The following is a 13020-nucleotide window of genomic DNA, read 5'->3' as shown; positions in this document are numbered from 1 at the left end:
CCTGTTGTGTCCTGGAGCCCTGTGGCAATATGATGAAGCCCATGGACTCCTTCTCAGAATACTATTTTTTAAATGCATTTTTAAAATATAGAATTACAATGAAAATGAAATTGATGGACATAAAGTTATGATTTTTCCTATCTACATTCAGAGACCACCTTTGAAATCTATCCAAAGATCCAAAGTTTACATAGATTCAGAAGATTCCTGTCAATCATATAAGTTGTACAGCAAGGAATGAACAATGAAAAAAATGAGCATTTTGACTTTTAAAGCATTAAATTTTTGGTAAATCCCTGTTAAAAACTCAGTTACAACAAATGTACTATTTAGAAATCTTTTGTATAAATTGTAAATATAATGTACCATAAAATGCTACCTCTGGAAATATAAAAGATCACAAACTCCTTGAGGGCAAGGACTGTCTAATTTGATTCAATTTGAAAAGCAAGTATCAAGTACCAACTATAATCAACATACTGCACAAGATATTTTAGCATATGCAAAGATGAGGAAATCAGAGTCCTTCCCCTTAAGGAACAACAAACAAGACAGGTATGTGCTGTCTCCTTCATTAGAATTAGAGTTTCTTTTAAATAGGAGCTGTCTTGCTTTTCTATTTATATCCTCAATGCTTAGTCCAATGATTTTACCTGGAGCAAACCTAACAAATGCTTTATTCCTTCATTACTAAGCAAAGATCTAGAACTGCAAAATAAAAAGTGGTAAGTTGATGACTAAGGACCAAATTGTCTTTCTAGTCTTTATATTTCTAATGCTTTGCACAGTACCTCTCACATAACAGATGTGTCATAAATTTTTAATGTTAAATTGAGTAAGAGCTTCATTTGTGAAAAGTACAAATATTCATCTGCTTACATAGTCAATCAACTAACAATATTTATAAGGAATTTAGCACAGTGCTTATCACATAGTGGGTGCTATATAAATTTTACTTCCATCTTTTCTTTCCCCTTTTTTTCTAATATTAGTGATCTCAAGGATTAATACTGCTAATCCATCTTTATAATCAGTACAAGTGCCATGAATGTATCATCATACTCAATTAATATTTGTTGATTTGGAAAAGAATGGAAGTGAGAAAAAAAAAAGTATTGCTGATGGAAGAGGGATTTGGAATGTAGAACATTTTAGATATGTTTAACTAGTTTATTTCATTTTTGAAAAAGAAAGAAAGCTGGAAAGCACTTCAGAGATCATCTAATCCAGTACCCTCATTGTGTAGATGGGTCCTCAGGGAAGTTAGGTGATTTACAAAAAGTCACAAGATAGTAAAAATCAGAGGAGTAATTTGAACCCAGAATGTTAGACCCTTGAATACTTTCTATCATACCATGCTAGTATTGCCAGTATTTTATTGTTCTTTTATCATTTTGGAGAGAAATCTGGAATTATGCCAAAGAGTTATTAAATAATTTATACTCTTTGATTCAGCAATATCATTACTTGGTCTATTGCCAAAGATAAATGGGAGGAGAGGAAGGGAAAAGAACCTATAAATTCTAAAATGTTTATAGAAGTTCTCTTTATAGTGACAAAGAACTGGAAATTGCAAAGATATCAATCAGTTGGGGAATGACTAAAAAAGTTGTAGTTTATGATTGTGATGGAATACTACTGTACTATAAAAATAATGAGTTCAATGATTTTAGAAAAACTATACTGATTGCAATCCTGAAAGCTTTCAATGTTTCTTTTATACAATTGTAATCATACTGAGAATATCATTCTCATTTTGCTTACTTTGATCTGCCTCCATTTTTCTGAATTTTTCCAAATTTAGAAAGACTTGCACCGAATAATGAAGGGTAAAATGAGCAGAATCAAGAGAATATTGTATATAGTAACAGTAATATTGTTTTAAGAACAAATAAGTTATTTTGACTATAATAAGTATCCAAATTAATTATAAAGGACACATAAAGAGATGCTGTCTCCAGAGAAAGAAATGATAAATAAAAGTATAGAGAAAGTAATTTTACTCATATATGTGCTTGTATATTTACTCATATATATACTCATATATGCATATATATGTCTGATAGTAGGACAGGAGGAGGAAAAAATTTATATGATTTTGTTATATATTTGAGAGGAAAAAGAAGTTATACATAGTAGATTTACAGTTCTATAAGCAACCATCTTTTTTATGGTACCATGTTATGGAAATTTTTATTTTGTTCCATAAATTAAGAACAAATTTTTTAAAATAATCATTGTCATTTCTCAGTGACTATCTCTCACCATAGAATTCTGACATAAAAAAAGGAGTTAAGGAGAATAATTCAACATTTTGGCAATGTTTGAATATGTCTGCCTCATTCCACCCATAGAGTCCATAATTCTTCTGTTGAGATACAGGAATCATGAACCTGATTCCTTTATGACACCATTGATCACTATACTGATTGCAATCCTGAAAGCTTTCAATGTTTCTTTTATACAATTGTGATCATACTGAGAATATCATCCTTATTTTGCTTACTTTGATCTGCCTCCATTTTTCTGAATTTTTCCAAATTTCTCTGAATTCTTCCTGATTATATTTCTCATGGTGAAAATTCCATTAATTATTTTATTAACCCAGCTGATATCTCTGACAATCATATATTGCATATATTGCTAGACTGAGGCTAAAGAGTTACCAACCATTCTTCTTCTGAATTATGCAAATATAAGTGGGAAATGTGATTTTATCACTATTAGGTGATCCTAGTATGGTAAATCTCTTCCCCAACACAAATCACAGTATTTTCATATTTAGTAGGTAATAGAAAATTACCTAAGGTTAAGCAGCATGCCCAAGATCATATAGTTAAATGTTACAGTGTCAGAAATATTTGAACTCAGATATTCCCAACTTCATGCCCAGCATTCTATCTTCATATAACACTGTCTTATCTTCTTTCAGTAAATTGAATTATTCATTTCAGAGTGAGTTATTTAATATGAATAAATGTTTCATTGTGACCTAATTATCAGCATGTCCATCTCATACCTAAATCTGATATTAGAAGTTTCCAAAATCACTCCTCCACTCACTAACTGATGCCTCTTCTTGTTTAGAGACTATTTCATTTTCAACTTTCCATTCAGAATTATTCACATCTTTTATCACAAATTATCTGAATTAAAGTTTCCATTTCTTAAGCAGAGTTTCAGAGTCTTCATAATTGTTCCATGTCCTTCAATTTTTTCAATTTAGTCATAAGTTCTGCACTGTTTCTTTTCTAAATTATTTTTGAAAATTCTTCAAATGAAGAATTCTTCTTGAAAATATTTTTCAAAAAATTCTTCAAATTCTTCTTGAAAATACTTCAAAAGTATGGACTGAAAGACCCTTTAGAAGGATCCTATTTAAATATAAATAATTCCATTAACAAGATAGTAAACACACTTATATCTTTTGATTTGGCCCAGTCAAATCTGAATCTAAAATTTTCTTTTGATTTAGCAGGATGATTCTGGGAGTAAAGTTATTCCCAGAATCATTCTGCTAATTAAGGGAAATTTTCAGATTCCCACTGTCCCATAACTGTCTGATAACTTTTTTTGAATATGTATGATTTTCAGTCTAAATATGTCTTTAAGAGACCACGTGCAGATACATGCAAATACACTCAAGCTCTGAATGCCCTAAATGTATGGCTTAAGAGAAACACATACTACATTCTAGGCTCTAAATAAGGATCTCCCCCACCTTCTGAATAGAGAAATCCCAATTGACTGAAGTCTATAGGTATTAAATGTAAAGGAAAAAATATTGATGGAATGATCTAGTGTTCACTGTATTTTTGGCTTTCTAAACAACTGCAGCTTAGAAACAATTCAGCAAAATTTAACTTTATAGTCTTTATCTCTTAGGCAAAGATCAGTCATGAACTTTGATTGTTCATGAGGATCTGATTGACCAAAGAAGAATGGGGGGAGGAAGGAATTGATAAATACAAGGGAAATAACTCTTTTGAGTTTATGTCCTTTTTCTCTTTCTAAAAGTTTGAATCTTATCTCCTAAGTTAGATGACATATGTCAAGGATGATGATAATGTTTATAACACAATTTTTAGAGAATAAGGAGGCACTTAAAATGTATTTGCTTGGTGGCTCCAAATTCTAGCTAATGTACTGCCCTAATACCCATTCTGCTCATTTAAGATTGTCTTTTGATTGTCTCTTGAAATATTCATTTTGAACAAAATTAATTGTCCAGAAGAACTAGAAGAATGAGTAATTTTGTCATTTGAGTTTTATCTGTCTTTCTGGTAACCATCTTTGTGAAACAAACTTCCAAATGAGTAGCACAAATTAGGAATTTGGTTTTTATGTGATTATTTGGATAACGTGAGAGAATCCATTACGATTTTCTACCTTTGTGGCTTTGAAATACCTCTGCAATGTGTTATCCATTTGCATTTGAGCCAACCAGAAGTGTCTCATTCTAGAATCAGAGTTATAACTAGTGATTTTGATGCTCTAGGAAAGCTGCATAAGATATGGGCTCAGATGACAACCTTTTAAAACAAATGTAAGGGAGTAGAAATGAGGAGTAACCCAGAATATTGATCCCTAAGTGTGAAGGACGAAGGACACCATTACTGAGGTAGTCATTTCCAAGAGGGCAATGAAAAGGGTGTGATTGTGAGAGAATCTCTACCTTGATGAAATATATCTGGGATTTTTTAAAAGAATTATGAGAAAATAAATTATTTCTACCTTTCTGAAGTATACAAGTATGGTCAGCACCCTCTAAATTTCAGTATCCTATTTCAAACCTATAGTAACCCCCTTCCTGGTTAGAATTCTGTCAAGAATCCATTTTTGTAAAATATAGAGAAAAATGTGTAGAACTTAATTTTAAAAATTAATGATAATTTTTTCCAGTCATTTTATTTTGCATCTATGAAGCAAGTGTACTAGATAAGTGACTTTATGTCTAAATGTCACTTCAGCAAGGAAAGTGCTGACTACCTTTTGCTACTGAAAAAAACCCATACTGTAATCAAATGGGGAAATAACAATATTACTTTGTGCCAAAAACAGAATCATTTTCATGTCAGCCAATAGTATAGTACCTTCATGATCTAATGAAGAAAGTATTGCATTTGGATCAAGAATACCTGTTTTTGATTCCTAGCTCTGTTTGTGAGAATTCTCCCTCATTTATTAGCAAGTAAATTGACTTTAAAAGTTGATCTGAAGACATATTTTATCCATTTGCTTTAAGCAGCAAAATGAGTAAATTTCTATTATTCTAAAATGAGCCACCTTTTGGTTGGTTAAGATTAAAATCAAACATAAATATGAAGGGGCAATACAAATTCATGAAAACAGAAAATTCTAAGAGAAATATTTCACAATCCAAATAAAATCATATGCTATTTTGGAAAAATTACATACCTACTGACTTTATGGTTCCCATACTTCAATACAGAAAGATGGCAAATTACAATATGACAAAAAGAGTAAACTAAAAAGTAAACAAATGTCTTAAGTCACCTAAGAATAAGCATTATGATCTACTTCAGAACTATGTATCACTAGTATAAAAATAAAAGCTACTTGATTAGTGTGGAGATGGAGCCAAGATGAATTGGTTAGGGTTAGGGTTAGAATGGAGGTATCAAACTAGCCAAACTCTTCCAACATTCCTCTCCAAACAACTTTAAAATCATATTTCAAATACAATTTTGAAGTTGCAAAACCAACAAAAAGTCAGGATGAGACATTTTTCCAACTTAAGAGGCTGGCCAGAGAAATCTGTAACAAAGGGAGAGGCTAGCCCAGAGCACATCGGGTGGCCTTGAAGACCCACCTTTCCTCAGATCACAGCATCTTGGTCTGAAAACAGACACACAAAAAAAGCCTGAAGCTTGGGAAAGTGTCTCCAACACCAAGAAGAGCAGAACTCAAGTTTAATATAAAATTCAAAGTCAAGAAATAGACTGAAAAAGAAGCAAATAACAAAAAACCAAAAGGAACTTCACCAAAAATGCTACTATGGTAGCAGGCAAGACTAAAATACAAAGTCACAAGAAGATATAAAGTGGAAATAGCTATAAGCTAAGCCTCAAAGAAAATTGCTAAATGTACCCAAGTCCAACAAGAATTACTGAAAGCGGTAAAGAAAAAGATAGGGGGTTTTGATGGAAAATTGAGAAAAGAAATGAGAGCAATACAAGAAAATTATGAAAGGAGAATTAACAGTTTGGTAAAAGAGACACAAAAATTTATTGAAGAAAACAAATCTTTAAAGAGCAGAATAAACAGAATAAGAAAAAGAAGTACAAAAATTTCACTGAAGAAAAGAATTCCTTAAAAAGCAAAATTGTCCAAGTAAAAAAAGAGGTACAACAGCTCATTGAAGAAAATAATTCCTTAAAAATTATAATTGGGCAAGTGGAAAATTAATGACTCCATGAGTCATGAAGAAAGAATAAATCAAAGTCAGAAGAATGAAAAATAGAAGAAAATGTGAAATATCTTATCAGAAAAACAATTAACCTGGAAAATAGATCCAGGAAAGATAATTTTAGAATTGTTAGATTGACTGAAAGGCAAGATTTTTTTTAAAAAGAACCTATACAACATATTTCAAGAAATCATAAAGGCAAACTGCCCCAATATTTTAGATCCAGAAAGTAAAATATAAATTGAAAGAATTTACCAATCTTCTCCTGAAAGAGATCCCAAAATGAAAACTCTCAGGAATATTATAGCCAAATTCCAGAGCTCCCATGTCAAAGAGAAAATATTGCAAGCAGCCAGAAAGAGATAATTCAAATATCATGGAGTCACAGCCAGGTTCAGAAAAGATTTAGCAGCTTCCATGTTAAAGGAGTAGACGGCTTGGAATGATATTCTGGAAGGCAAAGGAGTTAGAATTACAACCTAGTATAACCTACCCAGCAAAATCAAGTATAATCCTTGGTGGGAAAATAGATATTTAATGAAATAGAAGACTTTCAAGCATTTGTAACAAAAAGACCCGAGCTGAATAGAAAAAAAAATCTGACATTTAAACACAAGACTTGAGAGAAGTATAAAAAGGTAAACATGAAGAAAAATCCTTTTAAAAAAACCTGATATATGCAACTACTGAGAATTTTATCATTCTTAGGCAAGCTAAAAGCAATCCACATAAGCAAAAGTTTGGGTGTGAGTCAATTATTGTGGGATGATCACAAAACAAAAATGAAGGGGTGCTTATCCCACAATAATGAACCCATCCATAAAATGGAAAGTGATAGCAGAATGGATCAGAAACCAGAAACTATTTACAAGAGACATACTTGAAACAGAAAGACACACAGAGAAGTCTGTAAGAGCTATATAACAGAATCTATTATGCTTCAACTGAAGTTAAAAGGGCAAAGGTAGTGTGATCTCAGAAAAAACAAAATCAAAAACAGACAACTAAAAGATATCAGGGAAACTTTTGACAAAATGTTGATAATAAAGTAATATCAAAATATTTTACAGCAAGTTTCTCTGATAAAATTACCTTTTCTCATTCATATAGGGAACTGAGTCAAATTTATAAACAAAAGAACCCTTTCCCAATTGACAAATTGTCAAGGAATATAAACAGGCAATTTTCAAAAGAAGAAATCAAAAATGTCCATAATCATATGAAAAAATGCTCTAAATCACTAAACATTAGAGAAAAGCAAATTAAAACAATTCTGAGGTACTCTCTTACACCAATCAGAAAAGACAAGTGTTGAAAGGATGAGAAAAATAATTACACTAATGAATTGTTAGTTGAGTTGTGAACTGGTCTATAAATTGTGCATGATCTTTGATTCAGCAAATACCATTACTAGGTATACTTCTCAAAGAGATCATAAAAAAGGGAAAAGGAGTCACATATACAAAAATATGTATAGCAGCTCTTTATATGTGACAAAGGATTGGACATTGAGGGGATACCCATCAACTTGAGAATGAGTGAACAAGTTATGGCATATGATTGTAATAGAATAGTATTGTGATATAAGAAATGATTAGAAAGATGGCTTCAGAAAAACTTGGGGAGACCTCTATGAATTGATGCAAAGCAAAGTAAGCAGAACTAGGAAGTTGTAAATAGTGATAGCAAAATTGGGATGATCAACTCTGAAAGACTTAGCTATTCTGTTCAGCACAGTGAACTAAGACAATTCCAATGGTCTCATGATCAAAAATACCATCCATCTCCCAAAAAACAACTAACAAACTGAATGAAAATTGAATTATAATTTTCTCACTTATTTTTCTTGATTTTTTATAATGTGGAAATATGTTTTGCATGATTTCATATATATATAATTGTTATTATATTGTTTGTCTTCTCAGTGGGTAAGGATGAAGTAAGCAGGAGGGAAAAAATTTAGAACTCAAAAATAAATAAGAATGTTAAAAAAATAAATAATGGACATTTTAGAGAGACAGAAAGAGAGATAAGCTACTTGAATAAAAATTAAATTCATATAAGATCCACTAAGACCAAAACAATTCATTTCTGTTTCAATTCAACTCAATATCAACTGACTACACAGCATTGCATTAAGTGCTTAGAACATATAAAGATGAATGAGACATTATTATACAATTACTATACACTTTATAATTAATGTTTTACAATATGTTAGGATTGTTATCTTAAGCTATAAAAAGCTTAAAACTGCACTACGACTTTGAATTGAAACTTCCCAACTTAATAAACAATACACTTTTTCTTGGTAACTCAGGGATCTAATTATGGTGCTTGCGGAAACTAGATAGCACAACTTAATGTAATTGGGTGTGTGTCTATAGTATTTTAGGAATTCTTTTAGTCTCAAACTGTGATTTCATTTATGTAGGAAAACTTGTGAAAATTCTCTCCATTAATAACTCATTTGTAACGTATAGACAGACACAGTTAAGAGTTGCCTAGGACACTAAGAGGTTAAATTACTTGCTAGTATGCCACATAGCTAGTGTGGCAGAGGTTGTATTTGAAAATGGAGCCTCCTGCCTCCAAACTAGCTCCCCATTCCCTAATGGCCTCACTGTTGGTTGCTATGCTAACTATGTCAAATCTGTTCAATTTTTAAGACACTCCTAAATCTCACAGAGCCATTCATTCTCACAGATAAGTGAGAATTTCATTTCTAGTGTCTTACCCCTGGTTCTGGTGTTCTATTTATCCTCAGAGAAACCACCAGAAGCTCAAAATTGTGCCACATGATGACTTTATCATTATCAGTACTAGACACAAAGTAGTTAATCATATAGGCTGGGGGTGATTTGTCTCTTCAAGAGCCTTCAATCTTTCCAGAGATTTAGAGAGAAGGATACCCACAAAATCGTCAGGACCCCATATAGAGGCACAAACACAAAAACATAGAACATCATCACACTCAGATACTATGGACAATAAACATTCTTCTTGTTCTATTCCCATGTGCATTCAAAAACTGATTGACATTCTATTATAAACACTCACTCCTATTCCACCAGTTACCAACAGCAAAGTGCCCATGCTTTAAGAAAGGCAGGAGGATAAGAGGAAGAGAAGGCAACAACTAACAAGATGCTCAGATTGTCTTCAACTCAGTTGACCAGCTGCAGTCTATTAATTAGAATGTGACCTCCTCCTTTTCTTCCATTTAAATGAATGGATTTTGTTGACATCAGTTTTTCCTCACTATTCAAATTTCTGTGCTTATTTCCAGATTCATGTCTTTCAGGTAGCTGAAGCTTCTGAAAGTTCCTATCTGATAAGTGGAGAGGTAATCTATTTACTTTTTAAAATTCTACAGTCAAAAATAAAAAATTCTAGCATCAGATAGAAGCTAAGTCCCATCTATCAATGTCAAATGTTTTCCAAGAATGTGATTAGGGAAAAAGAATTCAAAGATCCTCTAAATTTTTTTGCAACTTTCCATATTGTGTCAGGGATGAGTCCCTGCAGCACACTGCAGGATGACATAAAGTTTTATTTCCATTTGAACTCCCAAAGATGTTTTATAATTCCTTCTGGGCAGCTTTCCACAACTTTTGGACTTCACCTTGGATTTTAACTAATGGCAATAAATTGCCATCATAATCTATAGGGAACAAGATGCTTTCTAAGGAAGAAGAGTATATTTTTTTTTCCCTCTCTGCTCATATCAAAATCACCATGTCTTCTAATTGTAGCAAATAAGGTTCTTAACTTGACTTGCAGAAACAGTTTTAACCTTACTAAATAAATCCTTCAAGGCTTTTTCCACAAGACTCAGAAACTTATAATTCACATACAGAAGAACTTAATTTTGGGTCTCCAGGCTAACAAGAAATCCAACAGTGACTCCATTAGTTAATGAAAGGAAAAGTGTCAGAGGTGATATACAGAACATTCTTGACTAACAGTGAATGACAGCCTCTGCTGTTGGTATAGTGTGAAGTATTTCAACATTCAGGGTACATATGGACCACAAAATGAACAATGATCTATCCTTCTCTTCCAGGGATTCAAGGTTTTAAATTCAACCAAAATCTCAGAGTCTGAATGATTGTTTATTCCTTCTTTCTTGAAAGTAGCTGGGAGGCACAGTAGCTAAAGTGCTAGGCATGGAGTCAGGAATAACTGAGTTCATATCTGTTTTCAAATGGTTATTAGCTATGTGACTCTGGGCAAATCACATTTCCTCAGCTGTACAACATGGATCATAAAAGCACTTATCTAGTAGCACTTATCTAATTGCGAGGATCAAATAAGATAATATTTCTCAGACATGGAACAAAGTAGGTACTGAAAAATGTCTTGCCAGAGATAACTGTAAAGAAAACACTTTTTAAAAATTCTATTTGTTGTTATTATGAATTTGACAAACTCCAAAGAACACAAACATTTCTATATATAAAGAACAGAAAAATTATACATGAAATTGTTAATATCACTATATACAAATGAAAATATATACTCAGTTCAACATATTAGTTCCTGACCTGTCTCACTTATTTGTTGATTTCTAAACTTCTCTCTGATCTCTTCTTTCTATTTTCTTTAAATATTTCACAAACGCCATTTTTTTCTTCTTTTTGACATTACTATCACTATTTCTTCCTTCTTTTTCTTCTTTTGTAACAAGCTGACATCGTCAAACAAAACAAGTCTTTATATATTGGTTTTGTCTGAAAATGTAAATTCATATTGCCTCCATCACCTCTCCATCAAGACGTAGAAATCATGCTTTAACATGAGTCCTCTGGAGTCAAGGTGGTTATTGATCAAAGTTCTTAAGTTTTTCAAGATTTTCCTTTTTAAAGTTGTACTCGTTATGGTACATGGAAAGATCATTGACTCTGGAGTGAGAAGACATGTTCAGATTCCCTCTTCAAATGTTTTACTAGCTGTGGGATTTTGGACAAGTCATTAAGTCTCCATTGGTCTTAATTTCCTATAAATCTATGAAATTTTGAGATTAGACTAGATAGCCTCTGAGGTTGCTTCCAGTTCTAGTATCATGATGCTGTACTCACCTTATATTGCATCAGTTCATACAAGACTGCCCGGGTTTCTCTGACTCCTTTCATTTCTTTTTAATTTTTCTCAATAGATTTTATTTTTCCAAATACATATAAAGATAGTTTTCAACATTCATTCCTGTAGAATTTTGTGTGCCAATTTTTTTTCCCTTCATCCCCGACATCTCCAGCCCCAAGACAACAAGCAATATAATATAGTTTAAACATTTATAATCCTTCTAAACATATTTCCACATATGTCATGTTGTGCAAGAAAATCAGACCAAAAGGGGAAATAACTATAAGAAAAAAAAGTAAACAAACAAAAAAGGTGAAAATATTTTGCTTCAATACACATTCAATCTCCATAATTCTCTCTGAAAGCAGATGGCATTTTTCATCCCAAGTCTATTGGAATTGTTCTGATCACTGCATTGCTGAGAAGAGCTAAATCCATCATAGTTGATCATCATATAATCTTAGTGTTACTGTGTACAATATTCTCTTGTTCTGCTCACTTCACTCAACATCAGTTTACATTTTTTTTGCAGTGAAATAATATTCTATTCTATTAATGCTCAGTAATTTGTTTGGTCATTCCCTAAGTGTCTAATAAACAGTAAAGCATTTTACAAGAATAAGCTATTATAGATACTGTAATTATTACTCACTATACTCTTGTTAATCCCTTCCAAATCTTTCCCAACCTCTCTTAATTCGACTGTCTTCCTTCTATTGATTTTTTTTCTTTTTCTTTTTGCTGAGGCAATTGAGGTTAAGTGACTTGCCCAGGGTCATATGGCTAGGAAGTGTTGTGTCTAAGATCAAATTTGAACTCAGGTCCTCCTGACTTCTGCACTGGTGTTCTCTCCACTACACCATCTAGCTGCGTACCCCCTACCCCCGTTGATTTTCAAAGTTATCCTATATACATAGCTTGCTTGTACACAGTTGCCCATTATCTCCCCATTAGATTATAAGCTCCACTACAGCACAGATATTTTTTGCTTTTCTTTGTATCCTCAGTTCTTAGCACAATGCTTAGTAGGTGGTCAATAAATGTTTATTGATCAATTGATTGTATGTTTTCCAGTTCATTGTTCTAAAAAGTAGATCCCTTTTGTTCTATGTTTAACTTTTACTGGAAGACCCTGCAGCCAAAGAATAAGTTTGAATATAGGTCACATCTGATTTGCAAAAAACTGAAGTATGAGCTTGTAATTCATATAATTTTTGTTTTTTGATGACTGTGTATATATATATATATACATGCATACACATATACACCATGCATATATATGTGTATATATATATATATATATATATATATATATATATATATACCCACATGCATTTCAGGAGGTATTGTGAATGTGAATAAAGTGCTAGACTTTTAGTTAGGAAAATTTGGATTCAAATTCTGCTTATGACATCTGCTAGCTATATGATCCTGAACAAGTTACTTAATCCAACAAGTTGCCTGCTGACAAAAAAAAAAAAAAGACATTGATGGAAGGGGTTCCC

At 32.2% G+C, this 13020-nt stretch overlaps 1 protein-coding gene across 2 annotated transcripts in view; it reads right to left on the bottom strand.

Annotated features, from left to right (window-relative positions):
* The window catches only part of KCNK10 (potassium two pore domain channel subfamily K member 10), a 161657-nt gene that overhangs the window by 68763 nt on the left and 79874 nt on the right, over positions 1-13020 (bottom strand). The window lies entirely within an intron of this gene.

This window comes from Sarcophilus harrisii, chromosome 2 (genome assembly GCF_902635505.1).
Source record: "Sarcophilus harrisii chromosome 2, mSarHar1.11, whole genome shotgun sequence".
Taxonomy (NCBI): domain Eukaryota; kingdom Metazoa; phylum Chordata; class Mammalia; order Dasyuromorphia; family Dasyuridae; genus Sarcophilus; species Sarcophilus harrisii.
The sequence above is the reverse complement of the archived record's forward strand: the minus strand, read 5'-3'. Positions and strand labels throughout refer to the sequence as shown.